Source organism: Nannospalax galili, unplaced genomic scaffold (assembly GCF_000622305.1).
Source record: "Nannospalax galili isolate Female #2095 unplaced genomic scaffold, S.galili_v1.0 scaffold191, whole genome shotgun sequence".
NCBI classification, from domain to species: Eukaryota; Metazoa; Chordata; class Mammalia; order Rodentia; family Spalacidae; genus Nannospalax; species Nannospalax galili.
The window spans coordinates 4991163-5006873 of NW_008331484.1; the positions used below are offsets into that span (position 1 = coordinate 4991163).

The 15711-nt window shown below is 39.0% G+C and overlaps 1 pseudogene; it reads right to left on the reverse strand.

Moving 5' to 3' along the window:
• Positions 1 to 2336: 2336 nt before the first annotated feature.
• On the reverse strand, positions 2337 to 2858 carry LOC103726589 (annotated as a pseudogene).
• Between the last annotated feature and the right edge of the window lie 12853 nt (positions 2859 to 15711).

Sequence of the window (15711 nt, forward strand, 5' to 3'; positions counted from 1 at the left end):
TCTGATAGTAATGCTCTTTACAATGATAAAAAATAACAAGCCAGGCAAAGTGGTGCATGCCTGCAATCCCACACTCTAGAGGCAGAAGCAGGGGGAAGGCCACAAAGTTCAAGATTATATATATATCACCAAAGCAAACCAAAATAAGCTCAAACAAAACAAACAAAAAACCCTAACCAGCCAATCAAAAGCCACAAATAAACTATACATAAATATAAATACAAAAAGCACCTCAAAGTTTAGAACACATTGTGTGTGCATGTTTGTGTGGGTCTATGCACATGTATGAGTTGAAATCAGAGGTCAACACTGGGTATCTTTCTCCATAGCTCTCCACTTCCTTTTTGAGAGAAAGCCTCGCAGTGAACATGGCATTCCAACAAGAGCTCCTGGGATTCTCCTGTCTCTATCTCCCCAGTACTGGGAATGTAGGCAGACATTTTTTGCCTGGCTTTTTTTGTGGGTACTGGGGATAGAAAGCAGGTCGTCATGCTTGTGTGGCGAGTACGTTAGTGACTGAGCCATCTCCCCAGGCCCCACAGTTTGTATTTTTAAGTAGGGAAAGAGGTCCCCTATAATCTGATTCATACTTTTCTTCATCAGCAGTTGTCCTATGATAATATTTTGAGAATGAATGGTAACATGCAGTCAAAGAGGGAAATACGTTAATGGAGATTGATCATCATTTTAAAAATCTGTAAAAATTTAAAATCTTCTGTTAAAAAAAAAAAAAAAAAACTTCTGTAAATTACATATATTCTCCAACCCACAATTAGCCTATGCCAGGAACATTTAAACAATGGTATTAGAACAAAACAAGAGCACCTTTTCAACGATCAGATTTAAGGAACATCTTTCCAAAGTGAACCACAAAGTATTGTATTATTTTATCATATTTAAAAAATTGATTTAGACATTTTTACCTCACCACCACCATCACTATTAGCAACAACAAAATCCTCATTACAATAAGTATGAAATATCTTTTCACCATTTGCCTCTTATTTTTTTTTCATGATTGTCTCTCAGGCATCTGTTGTGTTGCAATTTTATTTTGTTAGAGATAATTTTATATAGGCTTTGCTGAATGTTGCAATCATTTGAAAATCCAGGTGTACATTTGCATGAGCGCATTTACAGAAAAGAAAGACTATCCTAATAGGAGAGAAGGGAATGGGATCTTTAATGAAAACAGTGTGCTTTCTTAAAAAAGCTATTCGCTGCCAAATGCGTATCGAGGTAGAGTGTTGTCTGACTCGAGGTGTTCAGTGCTGAGACTGTTGAAAAGAAATTGTACCCATCAAATTCCAACAATGTTTGGAAACTAGATGTAAACCCTGCTGTTTCCCAGGAAGCGCAGTAGTTCAGATGAAAACTCTTCTAGACTGCTGGGGTTTAATTGACCACACATGGTGGAGAATGTGAGCGGAAGAGCTCAGAGGATTACATTCAGTTCCTGTAAGAGAAAAGTCATCCAATTTAAACAGGAAGGGACTTAATTTGAATGCTGGAGGATGGAACAAAATTGTTATAATTTCTCAGGTGGAAATACTCAGATGGCTTGATTTTTTTCTTTACATTTCCCTGTGGAAATGGAAAAAGCAGGAAAGCACAACTAAAAAGTGTATTTAAATAGGGAAAACTTTAAAAACAGAACTATGAAAACTGAAAGGGGAAAATGATTACTGAAAATTTATACTTCATAATTCATGCATAATTAAATTAGCAGTGATGGATGTGTTTTGCTTAGTGTTCATTAACCATCAATACCCCTCATGGCACCATCATGTTAATCAATTATGACTATAATCAATTATGCTTTTAGGTTTAGAATAAAGTTGTTTATCTAATTAGTATGGGAGCTTTTCATTGAGTTTCAAAGGAGTGTTAATAGAGCTGAAGAAACAAAAATATTTTTTAAAAGCTCCTAATGAGAATAGCAGCAACAAAACATTAGCAAAACTACCCACACAGAATTAACACACTTCTGTGGAGGTTGTATATAGAGGTGGATGAAAGCAAACATATTTATACACCTACATAGCATTTTTCCCTTGGGTAGGTAGAAGGTAAGTTTGAATACCAACACAGGAGTGATGCAATTAACGTTTTTAGTTTCTTTTTTTTTTGACTGCATGTGAGAGTTTATTAGGGAACACATGACTTGGTGGGGCATAGGACTCAGTACAGAGGGAGTCCTCAGGAATGGAGGGCCGCCACTTGTCTAGAAGACCATGATTGGGAATATATTTGACCCCACAGCCATCAGGGATGAGGCACTTCTCAGCTACCATGTCTACAAATTCATCTGTGTTAAACTTGGCGAAGCCCCTCTTCTTTGAGATGTGAATCCTCTGGCGGCCAGGGAACTTGAACTTGGCTCTAGGAAGGGCTTCAATCACGTGTTCCTTATTTTGCAACTTGGTTCGGATGGACATGATGACCTGGCCAATGTGAACCCTGGCCACTGTACCCTGAGGCTTCCCAAAGGCACCCCGCATGCCTGTCTGAAGCCTGTCCGCCCAGGCACAGGACATCTTGTTGATTCGGATGACGTGGAAAGGGTGGAGCCTCACTCGAATATGAAAGCCATCTTTGCCACAGCTCTTCACCATGTATTTGTTGGCACAAATACAAGCTGCGTCCAAGGCTTCGGAGGAGAGCTGCTCATACTCATCTGACACCACGTGGCCACAGAGTGGGAATTCATTAACTTTGGCCTTCTTCTTTCCTAAATCAAAGATGGCGGTTCTTGGCATCAGCTACACCCCAACAGAAGCGAGACTTGGGGTACGGCTTGTTCTTACAATAACAGTAACACCGGGCGGGGCGGCGACCCATGATGGAATCTTTGGTGGCGCACCGGAGGAAAAGAGCGCCTTTGTTTTTTTTTTGAGATAGGGTCTCCTTGTAGCCCCAGCTGGCCTGGAACTTGCTCTGTAGACCAGGCTGGCCTCAGTGTCACAGAGTTCCACCTACTTCTTCCTCCTGAGTTCTGAGCTTAAAGGTGTCTATCACCTCACTTGGCAAGTTTCTAGTGTTCTATTTGTTAATAGCTTGTGACTGTGGGCAAGCCATTTTAATGTTTTTCTGAATCTCTCTCTTTTTTTTTAAAAAATTAAAAAAAAAAAGGAAGAACATAGGTGGTTATTGGGATGCATGCCTTAATCCCAACACTTGGAAGGAAGAGGTAGGTAGATCTCCATGAGATCCAGGCCAGCCTGGTCTACAAAATGATTTCCAGGACAGCTGAGGCTACAGGGAGACCCTACAGGGGGGTGGTGACACAGGGATGGACACGACCACACCCAGACCACTTACGAAATTCTCCCTGACAACTTCTTATGGGAGTCACATAAGATGATGCATCAAAGCACATGGTAAGAAGTTAAATAAACATATTAACAAATAATTTGTCATTGCTATTAGTGTTGTGCTAGAAATGTACAGTAATAGGCAGACATTTGTTGGTCTACAATGCTACTTTCTACTGCTTAAATGGTTCTTTGTTTTTTTCCAGGTCTTGGGGAATTACTGAAAAATTATGTTGTTACTGGCCTTTCAAAAAGTGATCACCAAATCATAACCTGGGGAGTTAATTTTGGCTTATTGTACTCAACATGTTTAAAACTGTCAACAGTTTTTGTTCTTTTCAGTATTTAATAAGGTCAGAGTTTTAAAAAAAGAGATTTTCTTGGTCCAGTGTTTCCTTCTTTCCCTTTGGGAAACCTCACTGTGCCTGAGTGCTTTAATGCTGGAGTTGGCAGGGTGTTGAGGTTGGGGACAAACAATGAAAAGTCAGTCTCTGGGGCAGCCACATGGGACAAATGCTCCAGGGAGCTGACTACCGTCCCTCCCCTCTCCAATCTCAAAGGCCAGATGGATTCTAGACAAACTCTGGAGCTCAGGCAGCCTGGGGTAGCATCCCTGAGCTGCGGTTCTAGGAAATTCCCTCCCTGTAAACGTGGGAAACCCATTCAGGCTCCTGGAGCAGCTCCAAGACGGTTAGAATGTGACTAACATGGTGGACTTCAGCTGTGTCTGTACAGACAAGCATCTTACTTTCTAAGGAGCTGAACCTCCAGACTGCTCATCATGGGGATTCAGAACACAGAGAAGTGTGCTATTTACATTGGTTTTGCGATCTCTGTTACATGCCTTAGCTTTGCAATAAAGGACTTTTTCAGCAAGTTTATTTCATCAAAGGATTATCATAATTCAATTGAACATGACAGCAGATGCAAAAGAATTTTTGCTTGTTTGTAGGGCAAAGGACCAGGCTAATGAGAATGCGGTGCAAGTTTCTACTTCCTGTCAATTTAAGTAGACAGTTTAGGTAATAGAGAATGCAGCAGGTTCACATATATTAAGTTATAGAGCCTTGCCTGCAAGTAGCAAAATGTCTAGTAAAAGAAGTTATGGCATCTCTGAAAACCCATTAACCTTACAAAACTAAAAAACAATAAGAAAATCTCCAAATAAAATGCCTTCCTCCTCCCCCTCCGCCTCCTCCTCCTCATCCTCTCCGTCCTCCCCGTCCTCCTCCTCCTCCTCCTCCTCCTCCTCCTCATCGTTGTCGTCCTCCTCGTCCTCCCCATCCTCCTTATCCCCCCCTGGTCAGAAAAGCTTCTCCTCCTCCTCCTCCCCCTCCCCCCCTCCTCCACCCCTTCCTCCTCTTTCTGTGACTCAGTGAGTTTAATTAGGGTTGCTTACATTATCCCCGGTGAGCAGTTATTTACAGGCGCATGGGAAACTTACAGGTGGCTACACTGCTGAAGAAAATATCTCCTTTCTCCTCCAGCAACCCTTAGCTTCCAATAGTTCATAAGGGAAGCCTTGTGAGGCCCTTCTCCATCCAGGACCGAATGCTTAAAGGCCCAGTTTTGTGCAGGTAATCACAGCTGCTGTGAGTTCTTAAGTTCAATGTCTATGTCATGCCCCAGAGACAGCATTCCACAACACTACTCTCATTCTTTTGGCCCTTATATTCTTTCTGCCTTCTCTTTTGTGTAGTTCCATGAGCTATGGGGCGGGGGGGGGCATAGAGATGTCTGAGAAGTGATGTATTCAGCCTGTATAGGATCTTAGGAAGAATGCTATGAGTGTGAAAACTTAAATCTAACCAAAACTGGGCAAGGTTTATCTTTCTGATATTCAGTTTTTTTTCTAATTTTTAAAGCATAGATAGTATCTATTAACCTTACAAGGTTTATTATAGGTTCAAATAAGCGAATGGAAAAAAACTGCAAATGAGAAGACACATATAAATACAAGCTCTTCTCCATTTTCTTAATTGATTAGTATGAGAGGTAACAATTTTCAGAAGCATGTGGAATACAATTTATATTAATAAATAATAAGAGTGTTTAACAATTTCACTTTTAGACATTGACAATGAACTGGATAAATAAGCTGTCTCTAACACAATGAGCTTATTTATTAAAAATTACAATTTTGTGGCATCTACCACCAACACATTCTCATTAAGTGCAGATTTAACTGTTCCCTTCATCTTATTGACAATTTCATCTACCTCAGCGTAATTTAATCCACAAAATAATCATGACAGGCAAACATTATTCTCCCTATTTTAAAGATGATGAAGTAAAAGGTACCCAAGTTCATTTTGTCAACTGGTATTGACATGAAAATACCTTTAACAGAAAAAAATTGAAAAGGAGACGGCCTAGGCACCATTAATTTAATATTGTACATGAAGCTTAAGAGGACCTTAATAAAGGTGAGAAGACAATCTTAAGAAATAGAACTAAGTATTTACACATTTTTCATAGTTAAAAAACCCTCTAAGACAAGGGAAACTTTGTTGTATGATTAAAATAAAACAAAACATGATCACCCCAAGGGCACATGCTTAGAATCCCAGCACTTGAGAGGTAGAAGCAGGAGGAGTTCAAGGACACTCTCAGTTCCACCGAAGAGAAATGAATGGTTGGGTAATAGTCCCACCCCTAACAAAGTGCCACTTACCACCCCAACAAAGACAAGAACACAATCCTTGAGCTTTGTCCTATATAATAGTTCATATGCTCTCTGCTCAGTGACGCCAAGATGTAGATTCCTAAACCCTTTACACCTGGCTTTGATGAGTACCAGACAACAGTAATTACATTGGTTCTAAACTGTACACTTAGATGTTCTGGGTTGAACTGAAATACTAACAAGTAACCAATTTCTTGTAGGGGTGTGTAGTGATTTCACTATGCTCTCTCTACTAGAAATGGGCATGCTTCAGGACAGTTCAGGGTGGTATAACCTCAGAACAGAGAATGCCCTTGAATAAGAAATGTGAGGGCTGGCATTTAATATTCAACAAGTATTTCAGAGTGGCAGGTCACTCAGGGCATGTGTAAGTCTATACACAATAGAACAAGGGTAGAGATGGTTTCGTCTGAGGAGTAATTCAAAAATGAGCTGTTCCTTTAGTTCATAGCAGTAGAAGTGTTTCCAAGGCTGGGGCTCATGTACCTGAAAGTTGGTTACACACAATCAGCTGTGGTCCAGAGTGAAAACACTGCAGCTATGATTTATTTTTGCTTAACAATGTAAGAAGGAAATGAAATTTACTGGGACTTGTGGAATGGATTGGACCCTTCCTTCTCTTGTATATTAGACTGCTTTCTGTCTAAACAGTGTAGAGATTTTCTGGAGAGGAAATGGAATCCCACAAGGTAGAGGGCAGCAGGAGGGACTGCTATTACCACTCTTCTGATTGCTTTCAGACTTAGGAAGCAGAGCCAAGTCTGTGGATTTACAGATTATACCTGCTTTAACTGAATGAATGTTCACTACATACCTGAGTATCTTGAGAAAAGACTCTGGCAGACTTGCACAAGTGAACAGCAATAAGGTGGCAGAGGTGGGTGTTTGTCTGCTTAACCTAATGACAGAGACAGGTAATAACTGAGTTCTGTTACCTGCCAAAGTAACTTGTTTTTTCATTTATCAGAAATATTATTTAAAACATAAGCTCACATTCACTGTTGTTAGAGGGTCCCCAAGTTTATATTTAATTAGGAATACTGTACTTTGGCTACTTTTTTAAGTAGGATAGATGTGTCATTTACTAGGATGACCAGAACAAAGCACCCCACACTGGGATAGACCAGACGTTTATTTCTCCGCAGTTCTGGAGGGCTAAAAGCCTGGGATCACTGTGTTAGCATGCTTGCTTGTTCCTTTCAAGGAGTCTCTTCTTGGATTATAGATGGCCCTGTCCCGCTCTGGAATGGAATCTAGGTGCTCTGGAATGGAACCTAGGTCCTCTGAAAGAACAGCCAATGCTCTTAACCACTGAGTCATCTCTCTATCCCCTCAACCAAGATTTTTAGAAATATATTTGTACCCATTCCATTACAACTTATTTTAAAATATCTTGCATTGTAACTTGCCTCATCCATTAGAAAATTTTGGGTTAGATATTACCATTAATTCATTAATTTAATAAAGTACCTTCCAGGAGAAGGCTGCTTCTTTTAGGCATCTTAGACATACCAGAGGGGAAAAAAACAAAAAACAAAAAACAAAAAAAATACACACAAAAAAACGAGATCCTTGCCCTTTTTGAGCTGATATTTTAGTGGACAAGAGGCTGACAATAATTCATATGTATTAGAGTTGAAGAATTCTCTTAGCTCTGGGAGTCTTGCCAGATGACAGCCTTCGTCTGACAGCCCTCTTTGGAACTGCCCTTGGCTGAAGAGAGCTCCCTCACCCAAGGTCATGTACTTCTTTCTTCCAGTAAAGTCTGCATGTGAGGTCTGGTCATTAGAGAGCAAAAAGGCCCAGATATCCAGACTCAACTTGTCTAACTCTGAAGGGCTATCTTACTTCAAGAGCACACTGGGGCGGGGGGTTGACTGATGACTTTGTTTAGACTGAACCTCGGCCCAAATGTCTTCTACCATCTCCTGGTATGTCTCTTGAGGAACATATTATGAAACAATGCTATCAAAAAGAATATATATGTTGTATTATGCTATATTACTTTATATTATAATGCTATACCTTATTACAGTTGGCCTTCCATAATCATAGATTCTGCATATACAAATTAAACTCAGCACACTGGGAAATACTTTTTTAAATATTGCAACTGTACTGAACACGTACACGTCTTTTTTCCTTTGCTGTGATTCCCTGCACAATATAATAATACTTATATAGTATTTCATTGTATTAGGGATTATAAACAATATAAAGATAACATGAAGTATATGGAAAGATGTATGTAGGTTACATGTGAGCAAGAGTCTTGAGCATCTGTGGATTTTTACATCTGAGGGTGATCTGGAACCAGTTTCTTGCAGATGCCAAATAGATGCATGTGTTTATTGTTCATTTCTCTTATTAGAATGCAACCTCTATGAAATCAAGGACCTGTCCTTCTATTCACTAGACTGTTCAGAGATTACAGAACAGATTCCGGAAATTTACGTGTCCAATGAATATCTGTTAAATTGGTGAACAGGTATGCAAAGTAGAATGAAAAGAGAACTTTTGAAGATGAAACCGTGACAGCCGATGTGTAGCTCTCACTACGTTGCTTACCACGTCATACATGCTCAGCAGAGCTTATATTTATTATTTTCATTGCTAAGAGGATTTATCATTATCCACCTCTTAAAAGCCATTGGTTCAATTTTTTTTTGTGTTAATCAATCAAACATTTATTGCCAAAGATTGAATTAAAAGTTGGGCTTGGAAGAGGGTGAGAAATATCCTTTGCTCTTAGGGAGGCTGGAGCTCACTGGCAGTCACCGGTGACATTTTATTAGGTAGCTATTGCATATTTTTCCACTTGTAAGCTAGTTGCTTTTGTATATTCTTTCCTTTCTCAAATACTCTGTGCAAGCTTCAGCACCTGTTTTCAAATGACTTTTTCTTCTTCAATATTTCTCAACCAAAACATATTCATGTGACTTATTGGGTAATTGCTAGCTAGAAATTGCAAAAAATGATGGTCAGTTTTTTTGTTAAATATTTTTTTGAGACAAGTCTCCTGTAACCCCAACTGGCCTGGAACTCACTATGTAGACCAAGCTGGCCTTGAACTCACAGAGATCCATCTGCCTCTGTCTCCCGAGTGCTGGGATTAAAGGTCTGCACCACCATGCCCCGCAGTGGTCAGTTTTTAAACTTATTTGAGCATCTTCTTTTAATTTTGTGGTTAATTATTATTAGTTTATTGGATAGGATCTCCTGTAACCCCAACTGGCCTGAAACTCACTATGTAGACCAAGCTGGCCTTGAACTCACAGAGATCCATCTGCCTCTGTCTCCCGAGTGCTGGGATTAAAGGTCTGCACCACCATGCCCCGCAGTGGTCAGTTTTTAAACTTATTTGAGCATCTTCTTTTAATTTTGTGGTTAATTATTATTAGTTTATTGGATAGGGCATTCAGAAAGGATTATCTTAAGATTTTGGGTGAATTTTTTTTTTTGACTAAAAGATTTCAAGCATTCCATTAGAACCTTGACATCAACAGACTATCCTTGAAGATTTAGCTTAGATCTTCCCTCCTCCAGGAAGGCTTCCCAGGTTCAGCTAGCTACCCCTCTTCCTACCCTACTCAGCCATACGGTAAGCCTCTTTGCACTTGACACGTTTTACTGGAATTCTGTTTTTGACTCGGTCTCCTTTACCAGCCCAGATACTCCTATGGGACCAGGACTTAGTCCTTCCTTGGCTTTGTGTCTCCTTTGGTGATAGTGTGTAATACCAGGCAATTAGAATTGTAATAAGCAACTCTTCCTTTGGAGAGGGCACTGTTATGCTTTATAAAACCTTATATTGACCCTCTGAAATATGTGCTATCATCTTATCTCCTTTTCCCCAACAAGGGAACTCAGGTCCTTTGAGATCCTAACTAGGCAAAATGGTCCAGCAGTAATGATCCATATGGAATTTGAATACAGACAATGCAACTGTGGAGTTCATGTCCTTAACCTTTGAATTCTACCAGCAAATCTATTTTGAATTGAGCTGCACATGTAAATTCTCTACAAATATGATAGGAAATTTTAACCACAATTTAAGCTTAATCCTTTCTTAAGCTCAGGAACTTCTGTAGGTAGGTATCAGCTCTCAAAAGTATAGGTTTTTCATCTTTTCCGGTTTAAAAGAGAAAAAAAACAAGAAGATTCCATTGTTTACAGAAGTCATTTGTATACTACTACAATCTTCTGAGAGGGAAACTTATATTTAACCATGGCTCTGCCCATATCCTGGAATAAATTATATGGTCAAAATTGACCTTTATGTGAATCAACCTTTAATGAGCATTTGCTATATAACTTGGCCAAAGACACACAGTTGGTGAACTTTGGAACAAAAACCACAAAAAAATTGGATCTATGATATTTACTATTCTGAGTCACTAAATTATCCTACTTCTAGTAAGTCCTTCCTCTGCCCAAGATTTGTGGTACAGGAGCCAGAACCCTGGACCCTGTGGCCACTGGTTAAAGCGTTCCTTCTTCCCATGTCTAGAACTCCAGTTCTTTTGGAACTAGAGTCCTAAATTTTAGTTCCAGTGGTTGGGTATCTATCACACTTTCTTCCTGGCCATTGATTTTTGCTAGACTACTAATAATGGCAAACTGTTAGACCTCTGCCTCTTTTAGTATTCTTATTGCCTATGTACCCCTGATGTACTTACAGAGATTCTGACATTGTCTTATGGATCAAAGCAACCCCAAAAGTCACCTGTCATAATTACATGGCAGATAAATGAACACAATTTTTGTAACAAATGATTATGTGGACTTTTTTTTTAAAGGTATCATGTAGCCTAGGCTGGTTGCTATGCATCTGAGGATGAGTTTATTCCCTAATCTTTTTGTCTTTACTACTGAAGTATGGAATTATAGGCATGTGCCACCATGTCTGGCTTTGCTGATGTTCTCAAAGAAACCTATTCATGGTTTGATTACTGTACTATAACATTCCATGTTGAGGTGTATTCTTGCTCCCTATAACTTCCATTCTTTGGTTTGGTTCCAAGCTCACACAAAATATAATCCATCTTCTTAAAATTTTTTTTTTTACGACATTGAGATACAATTCTATGTTCTTATGAGGTGCTTAATATCCTCATGTCATGTTTCTCATTAAACGTAGGTTCTTATCACCTTGTTTTGACCACATAATAAGGGGAAGAGAAAATCATTTGGCATCAGAAACATACAGGTTTGAATCCTGGCTCAACTACTTCCTGACTTCATGGGTTTCAGTTTTGGTTTCCTCATTTGGAAAATGTTGATGCTGCTGCTGAATTTAAAGGGGGAGTTGTGAAGAACGACATGGCAAAGGATAGTACTCAACAGGGTGCACTCTGCAAATGGTACTTGCTGAATAGTTGCCCTCATTTTTTTTTTAAAACCATGTTTTACTATATAGCCCAGGCTGGCACTGAACTCATGTTCCTCCTGCCTCAGCCTCCCCAGTGCTGGGATCATAGGTGTGTGCCACCAAGCCAAGTTAGAGATTACTATTAAGGAAACATCTCTCTCTTCTGCTGTCACTATTGTGGTTGTTGGTTTTGTCCATCTTATGTTCAACAAATATTTTTGTTGGTTTCTTTGTTTCTTAAATGCAGGTATACTAGATAGCTATAATTTCCACAGCAAAATGCCATAGACTTAAACACAATGGAACAGGGCTGGAAAGACGGCTCAGCAATTAAGAGAACTGGCTGCTCTTGCTGATGACCTGAATTTGGGTCTCAGAACCCAAAAACCATTCATAAGTCCAGTTTCAAGGGATTCGACACCTTTTTCTGACCTCTGTGGGTACTGCACGACATGGTGCCCTTATACACATGCAGATAATACACTCCTACACATATAAAATAAAAATAATAAATAAAATATTTTAAAACACATAGAATGTTTTCTGTTTTTGTGACTGGGGAACTTAGCACAATTAAGATTTATTTTCTCATATGTCCAGAGGCTAAAAGTCCAACTGAGGTGTCAACAGGGCTGTTTTCTACTTGGCTTGTAGATAGCCTCCTTCTTTCAGAGTCCTCAGTCTTTCTTCCATGTGTGCTTCCCTCGGGCCTGTATATCTCTCCACATTTCCTCTTCTTGTAACAGTTTGAAGAGCCACTCTCATGCTCTTATTTTCATTGAATCACCCCTATGAAGGCCTGTGCTGGTTAGCTTTAACTATCAACTTGACATAGCCTAGAATCATCTAGGAAGAGACACTTCGTGAGGGAATTATCTAGATCAGGTTGGCTGGTTGGGGACTGTCCTGATTATTAATTGATGTAGGAAGACCCAGCCAATTGTGGGCAGCACAATTCCCTAGGCAGGGGGTCGTGAACACCATAAGAGAAGAGAACGCTAGCTGAGAGCAAGGGAGGAGAAAGGTTGCTGGGGGCAAGCAAGCATGGATTGTGCATTCTCTCTTTGCTTTGGACTGTGGACATGATGTGAGTAGCTACTTGAATTCCTTGACTTCTCAGAAATGCTGGACTGTAACTTAGAATCGTAAGCCAAATAAATAAACCCTTTCCTTCCCTATGTTATTTTTTGTCAGGTGTTTTATCACAGCAATAGAAATGAAGCTGGAACATGGTTCTATCACCAAATACAGTCACATTCTGAGGAACTGAGAGTTAAGTCTTTAACATTAGACTTTATTTTTATATCTGGTGCTAGGAATTAAACCCAGTTTCCTATGCATTTCTTAAGCACATATTCTATTACAGACCTACACTTCTAACCCCTCAGTATATGAATTTTGAGGGGACACAGTTCAGGCTAGAATAGAAGGGTATTGTATTTATGTCACTAATCCTCTTTTTTTGTTAGATTTGGCTTAGGGTTAATGAATTTCTTTTGAATCCTGATTTTGTTTCTCGGCATTCCTCCTGTTCTTTCCCAGTCTGTGCCATCTGAAAACTCAATATGAATTCTCTCTCTGTTACCATTGGCTAATAACATTTCAGAAGGGAACAAGTGACACAAGAGCTCAGAAGTATGGAGCTAGATACCTGCATCTAATTTGACGTCTCCTTGTTGTCTTGAACCACTGTAGTATCCTCTGGGCTCTATGTCTGGTTTCCTGGCTGTCTATGGTTTGGTCCATGTGGCCATTACTTTATATACTGGTTTTGATTTAATAGGTGAAACATATTAATTAGCCCTTCAGTGTTGTTCTAATGAGAGGTTCACTTAATCTGGCAGTTTGGATAACAGAAAAGCCATTGACTGAGGAATCAAGCTGCCTAACTTGTCTTGACTTTGTAGTTTTCTGTGTCTTGTAATCCCTTGGAATTTCTCATTCTTCACCTAGGAAAACAATACCTGCCCTATTCAGGCTTTACAAGGTTGGTATCAGGTTCCAGTGATGTGTGCTAGGTGGAGCTCCTATATGCTCTAGAGAGCAAAATATTAGCTGTACTTAGAGTGTTGGCAAATACTTCAAGATTCACATCTAGCTTATTTAGGCTGATGCCGAAAGCATTGAGGGTGGATTAACGTCCCATCATTTCTTTATCTCAGGACTCTTTTGAGGACTAGCACAGTACAAATACACACACACACACACACACACACACACACACACACATATGTTATATATATGAGTAATAGTAAATTAAAATAGCATTGCCTCCAAAATTCAGATCTGACCTAACATCATAAATCATTGATTGAGCATATATAGTTTAAGTTTATTATCTTGAATCCAATGGAATTAAGAATGTAAGTTGACTTCAGGATCTTCCTGTAATGATCTACTAAATAATATAAAACTATACCTTTCCATTAGCTAAATAATCAATATTTGGAATGATTGCAGTTGAAGCTTCCTGTAAAATAAATTTCTGAATACCCAATCTTATTTTCTTACTCTTCTCCATTAAATTATATAATTTTAAGTCTTATGGTAACTGTATGTTATCATCATTTCATTATAATATTGTTGAGTCACTTATTCATTGGGGCTAGAATCCAGACTTTCTGGACTAAGATGTGCCATAAATATACACACACCAAGGAGACTTAGAGAGTATTAGGTGATAGAAAGAAGGAAAGAGGAGATTACATTTATTGTATATCTACAAGTCAGATTATATGTGCTATTTAAATTCTCATTTACTCCTGACAATTCTGAGGTAGTACAAATATAGCATCTGGGACTAGAGTATATATAACAGTTAAAATGCCAGCGTCTTCAAAAGCAGCTTCTGAAATTATGAACCACATCTGTTGATTATATTTATAGAAAATAACATTGAAAAAATGTGATTTTTTTTTAAAAAAAATTAAGATTAAAGTGAATAAAGGAAAATCCTGCTCAGTGCTGAGGCAGGCCACGGCCATATTTGAGAATCATACCAGGTTCACTGTCAGGTGCTTATTAGTGCTGCTTTCTGTAGGGCTCCAGTTTTTCAGATGGTGAAACCGAAGCCCAGGAAGCTAGATACATGCTCCACATTCTACAAATGATAGTATTAGAACTGGGATGGAAGCTACCTTTGATTCTAAGTATATGTTTATACTATAAGGAAAATGGGATTATCCTCTCTATCTTGGGAACTAACTGATGACCTGTCAGTCACTTACCCTCTCTAGATTCCATCTTCCTTCATCACCATAAGGGGATAATTTTAGCTTGAAGATAAATATTTTAGTCTTTGGAAAGTCATAAAGGATAATCATGATAGACTATATACGTGCAAAGCACTAATTTACAAAACATTTTGAAACAAGATTTTTTTTCCTAAATTCCTTTCCTAATTTAGAATGTTTAGGATCCAGCCTTGCTGTCCAATAGCAATGTGGAAAGATGAAACATTCAGTATCTTTACTGTCCAGTGCAGTACCCACTTATTATATGTGGCCATGGAACACAACATATAGCCACTGTGACTGAGAAATTGAAATTTTCATTTTATGGAATGTTTCACAAATTTAAGTATAAATTAGTTGCTAATTATTGTTAGTGGTTGTAAGACAATACAGAATACTGTATGATTTCATTAAAAAATGAGGATTCTGAACAAGGAGTTATAAATCATCAACAACCTCTCATGCTCTGCTGGTAAACTGACTCTGTGTTTGGTATTCCCCTGTCCTGATGTCATAAGGCACATTAGATTTCTTACTTTGGTTTTAAACAAACGATATTTTTAAGGTCTCTACCTTTGGGTGGACTTAATCAACTAATATTTACATGTTGGATGAATACACATAATAGATAATACATGTTGGTTCCTCTTTTCCCATCTTGGCTTTTCATACTTGTGTGAAGTGGGGAGAATCATACACAGCAGGCTTGCATTGAGGTTCGAAAGGCCTGTATGTTGGGAGAGCCTCTGCATGTACTAGTGCCTAACAAAAGCCACCTTCCCTCCCCTTCTCTGTCCTCCCCTTCCCTCCCCTCCTCTCCTCCCTTCTCCTCTCCTCCCCTTCCTTTCCCTCTTTCCCTCCCCTTCCAGAGAAAGTGGTGCCTGTGAAGGAAGAGCATAGTGTTCGTATTACTGGGTGACCTGTGTACATGTATTGGTTCCTTAGAGGCAGTTGCCATTCATTTCTTTGGAAGTTTAGCTCAGCAGCTGGGATCTTTCATTGTGTATTTTCATGATTTTTAAAAATATCAAATCTGAGGGAGTATCTTTTCACAAAGCTGGCTTCCCTTACCCAATGGATGACTCACTCAAAAATATATATTTAATT